We start from the raw sequence: 14,995 nt of genomic DNA, 5'->3' as shown, positions 1-14,995 counted from the left end.
AATTAAAGTTTCCCCATTTCTTTGGGTCTTCATTTCTAAAGGCTTTTGTGTCATGTAAAACTTAAGGAAGTTTGTGAGCTTTCAGCTGGGCATGGTGGCTCACACCTGCAATCCCAGTACTTTGGGAGGCTGAAGTAGGAGGATCGATTGAGCCTAGGTGTTCAAGACAAGCCTGGGCAACACAGTGAGACCCTGTCTCATAAAAGAAAAAAAAATTAAAAACTTTCAAGACAGCGACAGCAGAGCATTAAACCAAGTATGGAACCCTGTGCAGCTACACAGGCCATGTCCCCATAAAGCTGAACTTATAGATTCATGTTCTATTTATACAAACATCTATAAGACTAACAGTCCTCTCTATTGCTAATATTTGTCAACTCTAACATCATAACTTCTATCCTTTATTATGCCAGTCCATGGCCAATTTGCAGTTAGAGCAATTCCATACCCTTTTTCTGCCCTGCTATGACTCACAGGGGCCAGCTTCTGATTCTGCATTTTCCATATTCCTGGGTCAGCTGGCTTTGGGTGAGACTAGGCCAATAGAGAACTCTGGCAGAATAAAGAAGGGAGAGTTTTCCCACATTGCTTTCTGCCTTGAACTGCCTAGCAGACAACTGGTACATCTCCCCTGGGGCTCCATCTCTTGCTGGAGGGGCTCTCTGTGGGGGCAGCTTCGGCCATGTGCCTTGAAGTCCCTTTGCCCCTCCAGACTAGAAGTGGTAGTTGCTTTCTGCTGTTATTAATATCTGGGCACCACAAACCTCATTTGATTTCTCAGTTCTTCTATCCCATTCTCTGCAGTACAATCCTGTTTTGTTGGGAGTGATGAGGTTCAGAACATGCTACCCCAAAATATGGCACCTTGGCATTTGAGAAAACAGCAGAAGCAAGATCACTTTTACCCTCCCCCTGCCCTTCTCCCCGAAACAGGCCATAAAATCTAGCTGACGTTTTCCTGAAGTAGGCCATAGACCCTCATTCCAGAGGTGCCCTTCTTATTCCTGGAAGAAAGCAATATCCTTATCTCTGAAGACACAGGAACACAGAGAAGAACCTGAACAAACAAGCCTTGCTAAGTTCTCCCCAGTTTATTACCATTAGATCACACCCCCTTTGTCCAATTACACTTCTGCGCAACAGTCCACTATTTAAGTATAAAAATACACAAGTTTCTCTATTTCTTTGAGTCTTCTTTTCTGAAGGCTCCTGTGTCATGTAAAACTTAAGTTTGTGAGCTTTTCTCTTGTTAGTATGTTTTTATTATAGGTGCCTCAGTCATGAACCTAGTGATGATTATGAAAATAGGTATCTTCTCCCCTATGGGAGGAAATATTTTTTTCCTCCTTTGACTTGGGTCCAGTGTTTGGGGGTCTGCAAATTAACTGACAGTAGACATATTAATAGGAGAAAAGACAAAATTTGTGTATTCACTCTGGATCCTTTAGATGAAATGGCTATTCAATCAGCCAAAGATAGAAGTTTATATATCCACTGAAAAAGGAGAAAGGAGGGGGAGAAAGGGCTTCTGTGGAAGAATGAGTAGAAAGTTTGGTTCAAATAAAGTTTAAGCAATTACTAATTTCAGTGATAATAGTTAGTCTTTTTTTTTTTTTTTTTTTTTTTTCTGGCTGTAAATCATTCCGAGAGGGAATTATGGTGGTTGGTATTTTCTGGGAGGTCCTGCTTAACTCAGCAAAAGAAGTTTAGATAAGGTCCGCCCGCCTCCTGCTCTCCTGGCTGCTGTTTGTTCAGATGGTTTTAGCTTAAAATAATCCTTATGCCACTGAGGGGCATTTGAGATTCCGACAATTTAAAATACTTAATTTCTTTTTTCCTGGTGAGAGAGCCCCCTCTGTAACTAAAGGAAGCTGGAAGAAACAGTATGAAAGCAAAGACTTGTTCAGTCACAGTGGCAGAAGATGTTCTTTCACTGTCTTGAAATTAGCGTTTAAATAATGCACGAATAAATTTTGTGTTCTCCCAAAACGGTCTCTTATCTTTTCTGCTAAACATTCCCCATGTTTTCTCCAAGTTTGACTTCTTATTCAATTTCTGATTGTAAATCATCTGCCTAGGAATATTATCCAATCCAATGTTCAGCAGACAATAACATATCGGTATCTCTCAAATGTTAAAAAAAAAAATTAATGATCCTATTTTACGTTGGAGAAAAATGAAAGGTTTCAAAACCTGCCGCTTGCCTCCAGTAATTTTACATCTTAAAGTCCAGACTTCGGAATCTCAATTAACTTTCTATCCACTAGAGGGCCCCAGATCAGAGTCGCCAACGATGACTCACCCTCTTTCCTCAGGCTGCAGGAACTCCAGGCTCTTTAATCTTAAGAGCCTCTCTGATTGTGTCATTGAGTCGGAAGAACTCAATTACTCAATGTAATAAGTCCAAAATGGAACACAATAGGAATCTGTGAGCAGAACAGGACCTTGAAATAATCTAGTCTAACCTCTCCGTTTTACTCCTGAGAGGCAAGAGCAGCTAAGTAATTTAAAAGCGCAGTGAATCAATCATTTCCTAAGCGTTTCTTCTTGGTTGCTGCCTAGCCGCCTGTGCTTCCAAAGTGACCATTCTCCAGGAGGCAAGAACCTGTGGTCTGAAAGAGAGATGGAAGCAAGCTTATTCTACTGCTTCTGCACCCGTCGTACACTTAAGAATGCCTAAGGTGGATGCGCCCATACTCTGGCATCTCCGGAAAGGATCTCGTAATATTTATCCCTCTCAAATTTTAAAGTTAGGGCTGGCTGTGGTGGCTCAGGCTTGTAATTCCAGTACTTTGGGAGGCCGAGACGGGTAAATCACCTAAGGTCAAAAGTTCCAGACCAGCTTGGCCAACATGGTGAAACCCCATCTCTACTAAAAATACGAAAATGAGGCTGGGTGTGATGACTCACTCCTATAATCCCAGCACTTTGGGAGGCCGAGGCAGGTGGGTCATTTGAGGTCAGGAGTTCGAGACCAGCCTGGCCAACATGGTGAAACCCCACCTCTATTAAAAATACAAAAATTAGCTGGGCATGGTGGCGCACGACTGTAATCCCAGCTACTAGGAAGGCTGAGGCAGGAGAATAGCTTGAACCTGGGAGGCGGAGGTTGCAGTGAGCCGAGATGGCGCCAATGCACTCCAGTCTGGACGACAGGGCGAGACTCCATCTCGGGGGGGGGAAAAAATGTCAAGTTGGATTAGAGCCATCATTTCAGTGTATTATTTTGTTTGTTCGTGGAGGAGAGAATAGCCATGTCACTATCCCATATGGGATAACCTCAGAAGGGCAAAGAGAGCTATGTCAGTGGCTACGACGTTAACATGATGTTTGTCAATGGATAGAGCAGACGGTTGTCTAAATGGTTTGATTTGATGTGTGACAAGGAAAATTCCTCCTATATGGTCTCTTTCCACTAAGGAGAACATTATATGTATTTTTAAATATACTGATGACTTTTAAAGTTGTATCTCCAGCCCTATGTCCTGCTTTGTGTCCTCTTGGCCATGTCTCTTGGGGTAACCACTTCCTTGCTGGCTTCCACTCACCTGGCGGGGTGCGTTCACCAGGACTCTCCCCTTTCTGCCCCAGGGATTTCCCAAATGCCTAGGAGCAGACAGCTGGCTTCCTTCAGGGCTCGGGCAACTAGAAAGTGCAGCAGTGCTAGCATGCCTGTAGAAACCTTCAACAAGCAGGGGAGGGGAGCTGATGGATAAATGCTCCTGCCTCCTGTTCCACAGACAGTGCTGGAAGCAGTCTGTACATTTTGTCAGTTACCTCTGAAAGGTTGAGCTCTCATTGCACAAGTCAGCAACCTTAATAACATACCCTTTGATTAGATTTTGCTCCTTCCTTGCCTCACTCTTCCTATTCTCTCACTTCTGGTCCCTGTACTTCCCAAATAACCTATTTACACATAGGTCCTTGCCTTGGGCTCTATCCAAGCTAAGACAATATCCAATCAACATTTAAAATATGCTGAAATATAACTTTATTCCCCCACAGTTTCCCTAGCTTGGCAAATGGCAACTCTGTAATTCTGTTTACTTAGGTCAAAAATTTTAGACTCATTCCGGAATCCTCTTTCCCAACTCCCATCCAATCCATCAGCAAACTCTGTTTGCTCTACTTTAAAACATATCCCAAATCTTACCATTTCATATCACCTCCATCACTTCCACCCCCTAGTCAGGCCAACATCCTTCCTGGTCTGGACTATTTTAAAAATCTCCTAACTGGTTTTTCTATTTATAACTTTATCCAACTATCCTCTACACAGTTGATCCATTAAAATTCAAGTTGCTTCTGCCCAGAAACTCTCCAATGGCTGCTCATCCCATTTAGAATAAAATCCAAAGTCCTCTGATCCTCTGCATATAATAACGGCTCTGGAATCCCTCTACCCTAATATTCTACGACACCCCTCTTCCTTGTGTGGCTCCACCCCACTGACCTCATCCTCAGCGCTTAAACTGCTAAGCAAGCTCCTCTCCTCAGATCTTTTGCATTTACTGTTTCTCTGCCTGGAATGTTTCTTCCCTCCAGAATCCACATGCTCCACTTCCTGACTTCCCTCAGCTTTCTGCTCAAATGATCCTTTATAGAGCAACCCTCTCTAATCACTGTTAAATTTTAAAATCTAGATTTAGCAATATATTAGTCCATTTTCACGCTGCTGATAAAGACAGACCTGAGACTGGGTAATTTATAAGGAAAAAGAAGTTTAATGGACTCACAGTTCCACATGGCTGAGGAGGCCTCACAGTCATGGTGGAAGACAAAAGGCATGTATTAAATGGCGGCAGACAAGAGAGAACTTGTGCAGGCAGATTCCCAGTTATAAAACCATCAGATCTCATGAGACTTATTCACTACCACGAGAACAGTACCGCCCCTTTGATTCAATTGTCTCCCACTGGGTCCTGCCCACAACACATCAGAATTATGGGAGCTACAATTCAAGATGAAATTTAGGTGGGGACACAGCCAAACTATATCAAACAAGGACAGAACTTTATTCAAAAAGATCATTGCAAGGAGGGAAAGAGACTATTGCAGTAAAAGAAGGGTGTGACCATAAGGTCTGCAGGGGCTTCCAGAGGTGGGTAAGAAGAGTTTTCCTTCGTTATAGAGAGGAGTAAATAAAGCTAGAAAAGATGAGGTATGGGGTAGTGGGGTGTTCCAAAGAGTGGCGTGTTCCAAAGAGTGGTGTGTTTCAACAGGAGATCACAGAATGTTTGACCCTGAGGTCAGCCTCTTCTCAGGAGGGGCTGTATATTGAGCCAAAGTTCGGGGACCTGGAGGAAGGAGAGAAGCTGAACCAAAGTGTGAAACATGCATTTTGTTCCAATTGGTCAGTGGGGACAAGTAGTTCAGCTGATTTACAAAGCAAAGAAAGGTTGGTGTCTGGCTTCATCATAGATAATTTAGGTGAGTATCTGTGTCTTATCTCAGTTACATGGGGAAAGGTGGTTCTTTGCAGGAAGCTGTTTTTTGGAACACAAAGGGCAGGGAGATATCTTAACCTTCCCTTTTTCAGGGTCACAGGGCACAAGTAAAATTCAACATTGCTACCACTCTATAATGGAAGTTCCCTCCCATGCACTTTTCCAGTTTGATTTTCCTCATGACACTTTTAACAGTGCCATATTGTGTATTTGCTCATTGTTAGTCTTCCCCAACTCTCAGCTAGAACAGGGCCTTTTTTCATGCCCTGCTGTAACTCTATTAATGAAAACAGTGCCTGGCACACAGGTGCCAAGTTAACATTTGTTGGCTGCGTGGGGCCTGCACTTTTTTTGGAGGGGTTGTGGAATAGCAGGACTGTCAGGGTCATGGCTCAGGAAGCTGATCTGGAAGGGATGTGCAGCATTGTAGGAAGAAACGAACTTCCTTGGAGGACCCTCTCCACAGTCCATGTGGGAAGGATGAGGCCTGTGACAGAGTGAAACACTGACAAATGAAGTTACAGATTCAAGAGATCCTTAGGAAGAAAAATTTCTCTTTGAGAGCCAAGAGAGTCTTATTTTAATCTCTTAAAAATTGATAAATAATAATTGTACGTACTTATAGGATACAATGTGATGTTTTGACATATGTATACATTGCAGTTACATCAAGCTAATGAACATATCCATCGCCTGATATATTTCTTTTCGTGGTATGAAATCTACTCTTAGCAATTTTGAAATATACATTATTACTAACTATAGTCACCACACAGTCCAAAAGATCTAAAAATGTTGCTCCTCTTAACTAAAACTTGGCACCCTTTGACCAGCATCTCTCCATCACCAACCCTCTACCCACCATTCTAATCTTTGCTTCTGTGAGTTTCACTTTTTTAGATTCTACATATAAATGAGGTCGTGCGGTATTTGTCTTTCAAGAGTGTCATATTGATCTCTCTTCTCTTGGCACCTAGCATGACTCCTTGCCACTGGTCAGTCCTTAAAAATAAAAGTCATGGTGTCTCCATGGATATTCAGAGGAGTGTTGGGAAGAGTTTGTATATATCTATGTTGAAGAACATCAAGAGTGAAAACAAGAGCAAATGTGCATCTTAAAAAGGGTATGAAAAGGAAAGAATTCCCAGCCCTGGCATTGTCTTCAGTACTTTCCTTTGAAGGAGAACCATATTGACAGAAGAACATCACATATTTGGTGGCACCAAAGAGCTAGATTGCTTTCTTCTGTTTCCCTAAGATCTATCTTTCAATAGCCACTGCCCATGTAGCCACCCCTTACCCCACAGCCTGGTCAAAAGCACTGACACTATCAGGCAACCTACAGCCCTACGCCTCATTTGTCACCCCTTAGGATATATGCCTTCAACAGTAATGGTTGTCTTAGACTTGGCACACATGGAAGTAGTGTAGACCGTGGGCTCTGGTGCCAAACAGCCTGGGTTCAAATTCTGGCTCCAGCATTTACCAGCTCTGTGACCTTGGACTAGGTATATAAATCTTTATGCCCTAGTTTCCTCCTCAGTAATAGTAATACCTCATCCAATTGTCCTGAAGATTAAATGTCAATGTAACAATGTTTGGCATGAAGAAAGAACTAAATGAAGTGTTAGTTTTAGGAAATCCTCTTTTAATAATTGTACTGTATATCTCCGGTTTAGTAGTGAAGTTCTATTTATATTCAGCACTCTGATCCATGTCCATGCCAAGAGATTCAGCAAAGGGCTGAGAGAAAACACTGTCTTGTATGCATCAGTTTCTAAGATTTTACATGAAATGCCAGCATTCATATCTTGACATACTGTAGAATGCATACCTGCACCCCTGACCCCAGCCCCCAACAACATTCCCTCGTTCTTTTCTCTTATCTAATTCACAGTCTCTGGTACTACTTTTTGCATGAAACACAAGGCGTAAGTCAATGGATGCTGACTTAGTGGGAGGGGGAGCTTGCTGCTTCTCAATGCTTAAAACCTGGAACACCCAGTGATGTCAGAAATTTGTCCTTTCAGTCAGCATGTACTTAGTAAGCAGCTATTATGTTCCACATCCTGTGCCCAACCTACCCTTAATGCAACATAGTTCAGTAAAGAAAACAGATAACAAATAACGTCACGAGGTTCCATTCCAAATAGAGTTGAAAAGAGGGCTTGTAGGCTGATCCAGCACTTTTTCTCACATACTGCCTGGCACCCATTGATAGAATGTGGCTTTGGTTTATCCAGGAAGTGGCTAAGCCAGCATTAGGTTGAAAAGGGTTACGTGTTCATGAGGCAATTCAAATTGTACAGAGGCACATAAATTAAATTAAAAAGTGAAAGTCTTTCCTCCAATATCTTTTCCCAGAGGTAACCACTCTTAGATTGGGTGTCCATTTCTCCAGGTTTTCTATAGATGTACAATTAGCATATATATATATGAAACATGTACAATATTTTGTTTGGACATAAACTTTCCTCAAAACAAAGCAGTTCCTATTGTTGCTCAACTTGTCTCAATTTATTTTCCCCCCCGGTATATTTTGTAATTTTTTTTTCAGATATTGATTCACAAGGTTTTCATAGAAATTGTAGCCCTCTGTTCCATGACCCAAGCAAGTACTATGTGGAATAGTGCTATGTAAATAAAGATTTTTGATGACCAAGGGAATGGAAGGAGCGAGGAAGATACACAACATTTTTACTATTTTTCTCATTGCAGGGACAACTAATTAAAAAGTTAGAAATAAAATTAAAATATGATTAAGTTTGAATTCATACTTAATGATTGTGTTCCTGATAGTTCAATTTTCAGTTTTATCCATGTTTATAATTAATTGTTTAGGATTCCTATACCTTCCTAAGAAATTTGCCATTTTATCTTTATGAAACACCCCTCTATTTCTGGCAATACTCTCTGCCTTGATACTACTTAGATTTTTTTTTTTTTTTTTGTGATGGAGTCTCGCCTTGTCGCCCAAGCTGGAGAGCAATGGTGCAATCTCAGCTCACTGCAACCTCTGCCTCCCAGGTTCAAACAATTCTCCTGCCTCAGCCTCCCGAGTAGCTGGGATTACAGGCATGCACCACCATGTCCAACTAATTTTTGTATTTTTTAGTAAAGATGGGGTTTCACCATGTTGGCCAGGCTGGTCTCAAACCCCTGACCTCGTGATCTGCCTGCCTTGGTCTCCCAAAGTACTGGGATTACAGGCGTGAGCCATCTACTTAGATTCTTAAAAATAGCCCCCTGGTATTCTTATGGTTAGTGTTGGTATATAGTTTATCTTTTGTTATATTTGTTTCTGTCATTTCCCTTTTTTTTTTTTTTTTTTTTTAAGACGGAGTCTCGCTCTGTCGCCCAGGCTGGAGTGCAGTGGCGCGATCTCGACTCACTGCAAGCTCCGCCTCCTGGGTTCACGCCATTCTCCTGTCTCAGCCTCCCCAGTAGCTGGGACTACAGGCGTCCGCCACCACGCCCGGCTAATTTTTTGTATTTTTAGTAGAGACGGGGTTTCACCGTGTTAGCCAGGATGGTCTCGATCTCCTGACCTTGTGATCCGCCCACCTCGGCCTCCCAAAGTGCTGGGATTACAGACGTGAGCCACTGCACCCGGCCTGTCATTTCCCTTTAACCTGTCTGTAGGCCTCTTGTAATAACATACAGTTGGGTGTTGGTATTTTTTTCCCCCTAGTTTGACATTCTCTTAATTTAATCTCTTGAGGATTTAGGCATTATTTATTTATTTATTTATTTATTTATTTTTAGATGTAGTCATGCTCTGTCGTCCAGGCTGGAGTGCAGTTGCACAATCTCACCTCACTGCAACCTCCGCCTTCCGGGTTCAAGCAATTCTCCTGTCTCAGCCTCCGGAATAGCTGGAATTACAGGCATGCACTACCATGTCCAGCTAATTTTTGTATTTTTAGTAGAGACAGGGTTTCACCATGTTGGCCAGGATGGTCTTGAACTTCTGACCTCAAATGATCCGCCCACCTCAGCCTCCCAAAGTGCTGGGATTACAGGCGTGAGCCACTGTGCCTGGCCTTAGCCATTAATATTTAACGTAATTACTGATATGGTTGGATTAAATCTACTGTCTTGCTGTTTGCTTTGTGTGTCCCATCTGTTCTTTCGTCTCCCTTTCCTGACTTAAAAATTTTTTTTTAGGAATTTAGATATATTTTATTATTTTACATCCTTTTTGTGGCAGTGGTGGAGGGGTTAAACAGTAACCTGTTGTTTTTAGTAACCAGAAATTATAATATGTATCCTTAACTCATTATATTTGCCTTAAATTGGTTCTTTACCATTTCCAGAATCATATAAGAATGTTTAACAATGTAATTCCGCTTACCATCTCTTGCTCTTTATGACATTGTCATATTTTACTTATACATGTTATAACCCCTTACAATGCATTGTTGTTATTGTTGCTCTAAATAGTTAGCAATCTTTTGTAACATTTTAAACAGTCATTTATATTTGCCCATTTATATTTCTTAACATTTCCTGTATGTAGTGAGAGTACATGGGGGGAGAAATTCTTGTGAGTTTATTTGTTGAAGAATGTCTTTATTCCACTTTGTGTTATAGAATATGCTTTCATTGGGGATAGAATTACAGGCTAGCTTTTATTTTATTTCTTTCCCCTCTAGGCACTTTAAAGAAATAGTTCCATTGTCTCTGGCTTCCATTTTTTTGTCGTTGTTATTGAAAAGTCGCTGTTATTCTTATTGCTGTTCCCTGAATGTAATGTGTCTTTTTTTCTGTCAGTTTGAGATTTTCCCATTATTTTTGATGTATAGTAGTTTAACTAGGTGTAGTTTTTTTATATTTGTCTGCTTGGGGTTCACTGAGCATCTTGAATCTAGGAAGGGCTTGTTCCCTTCTCTGGTATTTCCTCTAGATTTCTTCTCCCTTGTCTTTAAAAAATTTTTGGTTATTATGATAAGAGCAAGGATGAAAGCTGAACGCTCTGCCTCTGATATTTAATTCATCTATTCACAACATAATTTAATGGGTAGTCAACTAAACTTCTTTTACTATATTGATTCAAACCTGCCAAAGTAAAACAATGCTCCTTCACCTGAATCAATAGCATACACGTGCACGTACATACATACACACACTAACCTTTTCAGTTTTAGGGTATGTAGCTGGTTATTTGCTTCTTTGCAGATTTTATTTTATTATCATTTTTTGAGACAGGGTCTCTCACTCTTTTGCCCACGCTGGAGTGCAGCAGTGTGATCATGGCTCACTGTAGCCTCCAACTCCCAGGCTCAAGTGATCCTCTTACCTTAGCCTCCTGAGTAATTGGGGCTACAGTAACTGCGCTACAATGCCTGATTAATTTTTTTTTTCTTTTTTTTGAGACAGAGTCTTGCTCTGTCACCCAGGCTGGAGTGCAGTGGCTTGATCTCAGCTCACTGCAAGCTCCGCCTTCTGGGTTCACGCCATTCTCCTGCCTCAGCCTCCCGAGTAGCTGGGACTACAGGCGCTCACCACCACACCCAGCTAATTTTTTAAAAAATATTTTTAGTAGAGACGGGGTTTCACCATGTTAGCCGGGATGGTCTCGATCTCCTGACCTCGTGATCTGCCCATCTTGGTCTCCCAAAGTGCTGGGATTACAGGCATGAGCCACCGCGCCTGGCTACCTGGTTAATTTTTAAAAATTTTTCATAGAGGCGAGGTCTCACTATGTTGCCCAGGCTGGTTTTGAACTCCTAGCCTCAAGCGGTTTTTCCACTTCAGCCCCACAAAGTGCTGGGATTACAGGCGTGAGCCACTGTGCCCAACCTTCTTTGCAGACTCTAAAATGTCGCTTTTTGTTTCAGGAAACTGACTGAAATTTGTTTGGCTTTAATCTGCATGAGCATAGGTGTTTGTACATTCATCTGGTAATTCCACTATCTGTGGCAGTTGTGGGTTTGTCTCTGTACTTGTTTCTTTCATCTGTGCTGGGTCTTGGTCATGTTTCTTAGCTTCTTGTGTACCTGGTTATATTTGACTGTATTGATTGTTTATGAACATACTTGAAAACATTCTTTATAGGTTTATAGAAATATGTGGGATTATATTATCTTCCTCCAGAGAAGATTTTTCAATTGTTTGCTTCAGTCACCCAGCGGCACTAGCAATGTGAGACCACCTGTATCCAGTATAAACACAAGATTTTCCCGGCCACCCAGATGAGTCCTGGAGTTTATGCAAGGGGCGATTTACTTATAGTTCACTTGCATTTCTACGGTTCAGCCTGTCAGGCTTACGACACTAAGTGAAGAATTTTTTGCTGATGCTTTCCTCTCTTGATCAGCTCTCAACTTCTTATTTAACCCCATAGCCTTGAGAGGCTGTCAGAGGTACGACTCAGTCTCTCAGTTCCTCCGCTTGTGCTTTCTAGATTTAGTGAATAAAAATGCAGAACAACTGAATTTGAATTTTAGATTATCAACAAATAATTTTTTAGTACAGATATACCTCCTACAATGTTTGGAACATACTTATACTAAAATTATTCATTGTTGACTGGGAGCAGTGGCTTATGCCTGTAATCCCAGCACTTTGGGAGGCTGAGGTGGGAGCTTGAGCCCAGGAGTTCGAAACCAGCCTGGGCAACATGGTGTGACCCCATATCTACAAAAATTACAAAAAAAGTTAGCCGAGCATAGTGGTGCATGCCTGTAGTCCCAGCTACTCGGGAGGGTGAGGCGGGAGGATCGCTTGAGCCTGGGAGGTAGAGGCCACAGTGAGCCGAGATCGCACCATTGCCACTCCAGCCTGGGCAACAGAGGAAGACCCTGTCTCAGAAAAAAAAAAAAATGTAATTGAGATAGTCTATGGCTAAAAGCAATGGATGAATTATCTGTGAGTGACTAGAAGATTCTTTAGCTTGCCCAAGTCGTCATCTAGGATCAGGAGATTATTCCTTACTACAGAAAATTCACAAGACTAGAGGAAGACAAAAATAAAGTTTAGTTTTGGTCAGGTTATGCATTTGTTAAAAAAAAAAAACCTACTATTTATATTTGAGTGTGTTCTATAAGAGACATGGCATTTGGTCTTCCTACCAGCTCTATGAGGATGGGCTTGTTGCCAGGACACTTAGTTAGGGACACTGAGACTCAGAGAGGTATCCTCTTTTAGCAAATTGGAGCAGGGTGGACATTTACAACCATTTGTCCAACTCCTTAGCCTGCGAAGTTCCTCACTGCACTACAGTGCCTCCCATGAATGTATTTCTCTAGTGCTTCCTGGGGGTTAAGGCATCAGCATATTTTGTTTATCCTTCTGGTAATGCTATGAAGTGGGCCAGTGGATGGTGACAGCCCCAGTTTTACAAAGGAAAGTGATTTGTAGAGATTCCAAGCCTTGCTCATGTCTGCTGGTTCTGTGGCCTGTTTTTTGATTCTTGCTCTGTTGGTCTTTCTCTATTTCTCTAGGGTGACTTTCAGAAACTAACTTTGCTGAACCTAAGGGTTATGCTTAGAGATAATTTTCTATTGATTAACTTTTGAAAAGTTGTGAAATACACACATACAGAAAAATATACAGAACACACATTCGGCTTAAGCAAAGGTCTATGTAGCCATAATCAACTCAAGAAGCAATATTTCAACACTCCAGAAACCCCATGTGCCCTGACCATAATCCTGCCTCTTCAAAGATAGTGCTGTGTCTTTCATGGCCTTTCTTGCCTTGTTTTATAGTTTTACCACCTACATGTACTTGTATGTCTCTCAACACTACAGTACAGTATTGTTTTCAAACTTTATATAAACTGAGTTGTATTGGTGTACTATTTGGTGTTAAACGTTTTTTTACTCAACATTGTTTTAAAGGTTCACCTATATTGCTATACATAGCTCCAGTTTGCTTTTATTACTGTATAATAAATTTCACTGTATGAACATGCCAAAGGAATGTATTTATTTACTACTGGATAATAGGATTGTTTCATGTTTTGACTGATTATAGACAATATAATGTTTCTGCATGTGTATACATGAAGACATTTCTGTAGGGTGGCATGGAATTTCTCGGTCATTGGGTGTGGCCATGGTAGTGTGTGTGCTGGAGCTTCCTCATGCTGTCCCTCAAGAGCCACTTGTTAAATTTTCTGAAATTTTATGAGCAAATTGTTAACACAGCTATTAAAAGTTGAATTATGTAAACTTATAATTAAAAATTATGTTAAAAATAAAGGTGACACATACTGAAGACTCATCACTTTCTAGTTATTTTACAACATTTATATCATTATCTATACTTTTGAGATTCCTTCTGTTTATTGTATCTATATGGTAGAAACACTATATAATGGTGTACTATTGTGCATCTTTTCTCAATTGTACATTCAGTAATGTCACTTTGGTAGCTTGAAATCAGTCATAGCGGGAGTATTTACACCATGGAAATAAGAAAACACTACAAATCAAGGCTTTCCCTCTGGAGAGCTGGTTGTTAAAACATTTGGCAGCCCACCACTGGATGTGTGTCGTCAAATTTATCAGAAAATTCCAAACTGTTTTCCCAAGTTGTACCAATTTGCATCCCTACCAGCAATTTCAGAGTTCCTATAGATCCTTGCCAACACTTACATTTGATTCTGCTGGGCAAGTAGCAGTATCTAATTGTGGTTTTCATTTGCATTTCCCTTCAGCACTTGTCTTGTTTATTGGCTATTTGGATTTCCTCTTTCTGTGAAGTGCTTCTTCAAGTCTTCTGCTCATTTTTCTATTATATTGGCTGTCTTTTTAATCATTTTGTAGGATATCTTTTCTCTTACAAAGGTTATGGACCCTTTGTTGATTAGGTATATTGCAAATATCTCTTGCGGCATTTCACTTTTTCCTTTCTTGTTGTAAAACAGGCACACAGCCGGGCGCGGTGGCTCACGCCTGTAATCCCAGCTCTCAGGGAGGCAGAGGCGGGAGGATAGCTTGAGCCCAGGAGTTCGAGACCTGCCTGGGTAATATAGCGAGACCCCGTTCTCCACAAAAAGGAAAAAAAAAAACAAAAACAAAAAACAGGCACACAAACACACACACACACACACACACACACACACACACACACAAAATGTAGCTTAATAGGTTAGTATAAAACAAATCCCTTGCAATCACTACCCAGGCTGAAAAATAGACCTTTGCTGACCACTTTGGAGGTAGTGACTCTGTGCCAATCACAGCCTTTCTCTCCTCCCTAAAAAGACAATCCAGATGTTGACAGTCATCATTTCCTCACTTTTCTTTGTAGTTCTAGCTACAAATGTGCATCCTTATGTGCAATAGTCTAGTTTTGCTTTTTAAAAAATAAATGTCTTAGAAGTCTCTTAATTTACAGGTTCTCTCCTCTCTTTCTTTTTGCAATTTGAAGACATCAAGTCATTTGCCCTGTAAAGTTTCCCATAGACTGGATTTTGATGATTGAATTCCTATAATGTAAGCTATCATTTTCTTATATCTTCTGAATTTTCTGAGCTTTGATCCTATTCAGGCTTTTTCCCCAAGGTAACTTTGTAGATGGCAATGTGTTTTTGCACT

The sequence above is a fragment of the Macaca fascicularis genome, chromosome 2, assembly GCF_037993035.2.
Source record: "Macaca fascicularis isolate 582-1 chromosome 2, T2T-MFA8v1.1".
Lineage (NCBI taxonomy): Eukaryota > Metazoa > Chordata > Mammalia > Primates > Cercopithecidae > Macaca > Macaca fascicularis.
This window is presented reverse-complemented; position numbering follows the sequence as displayed.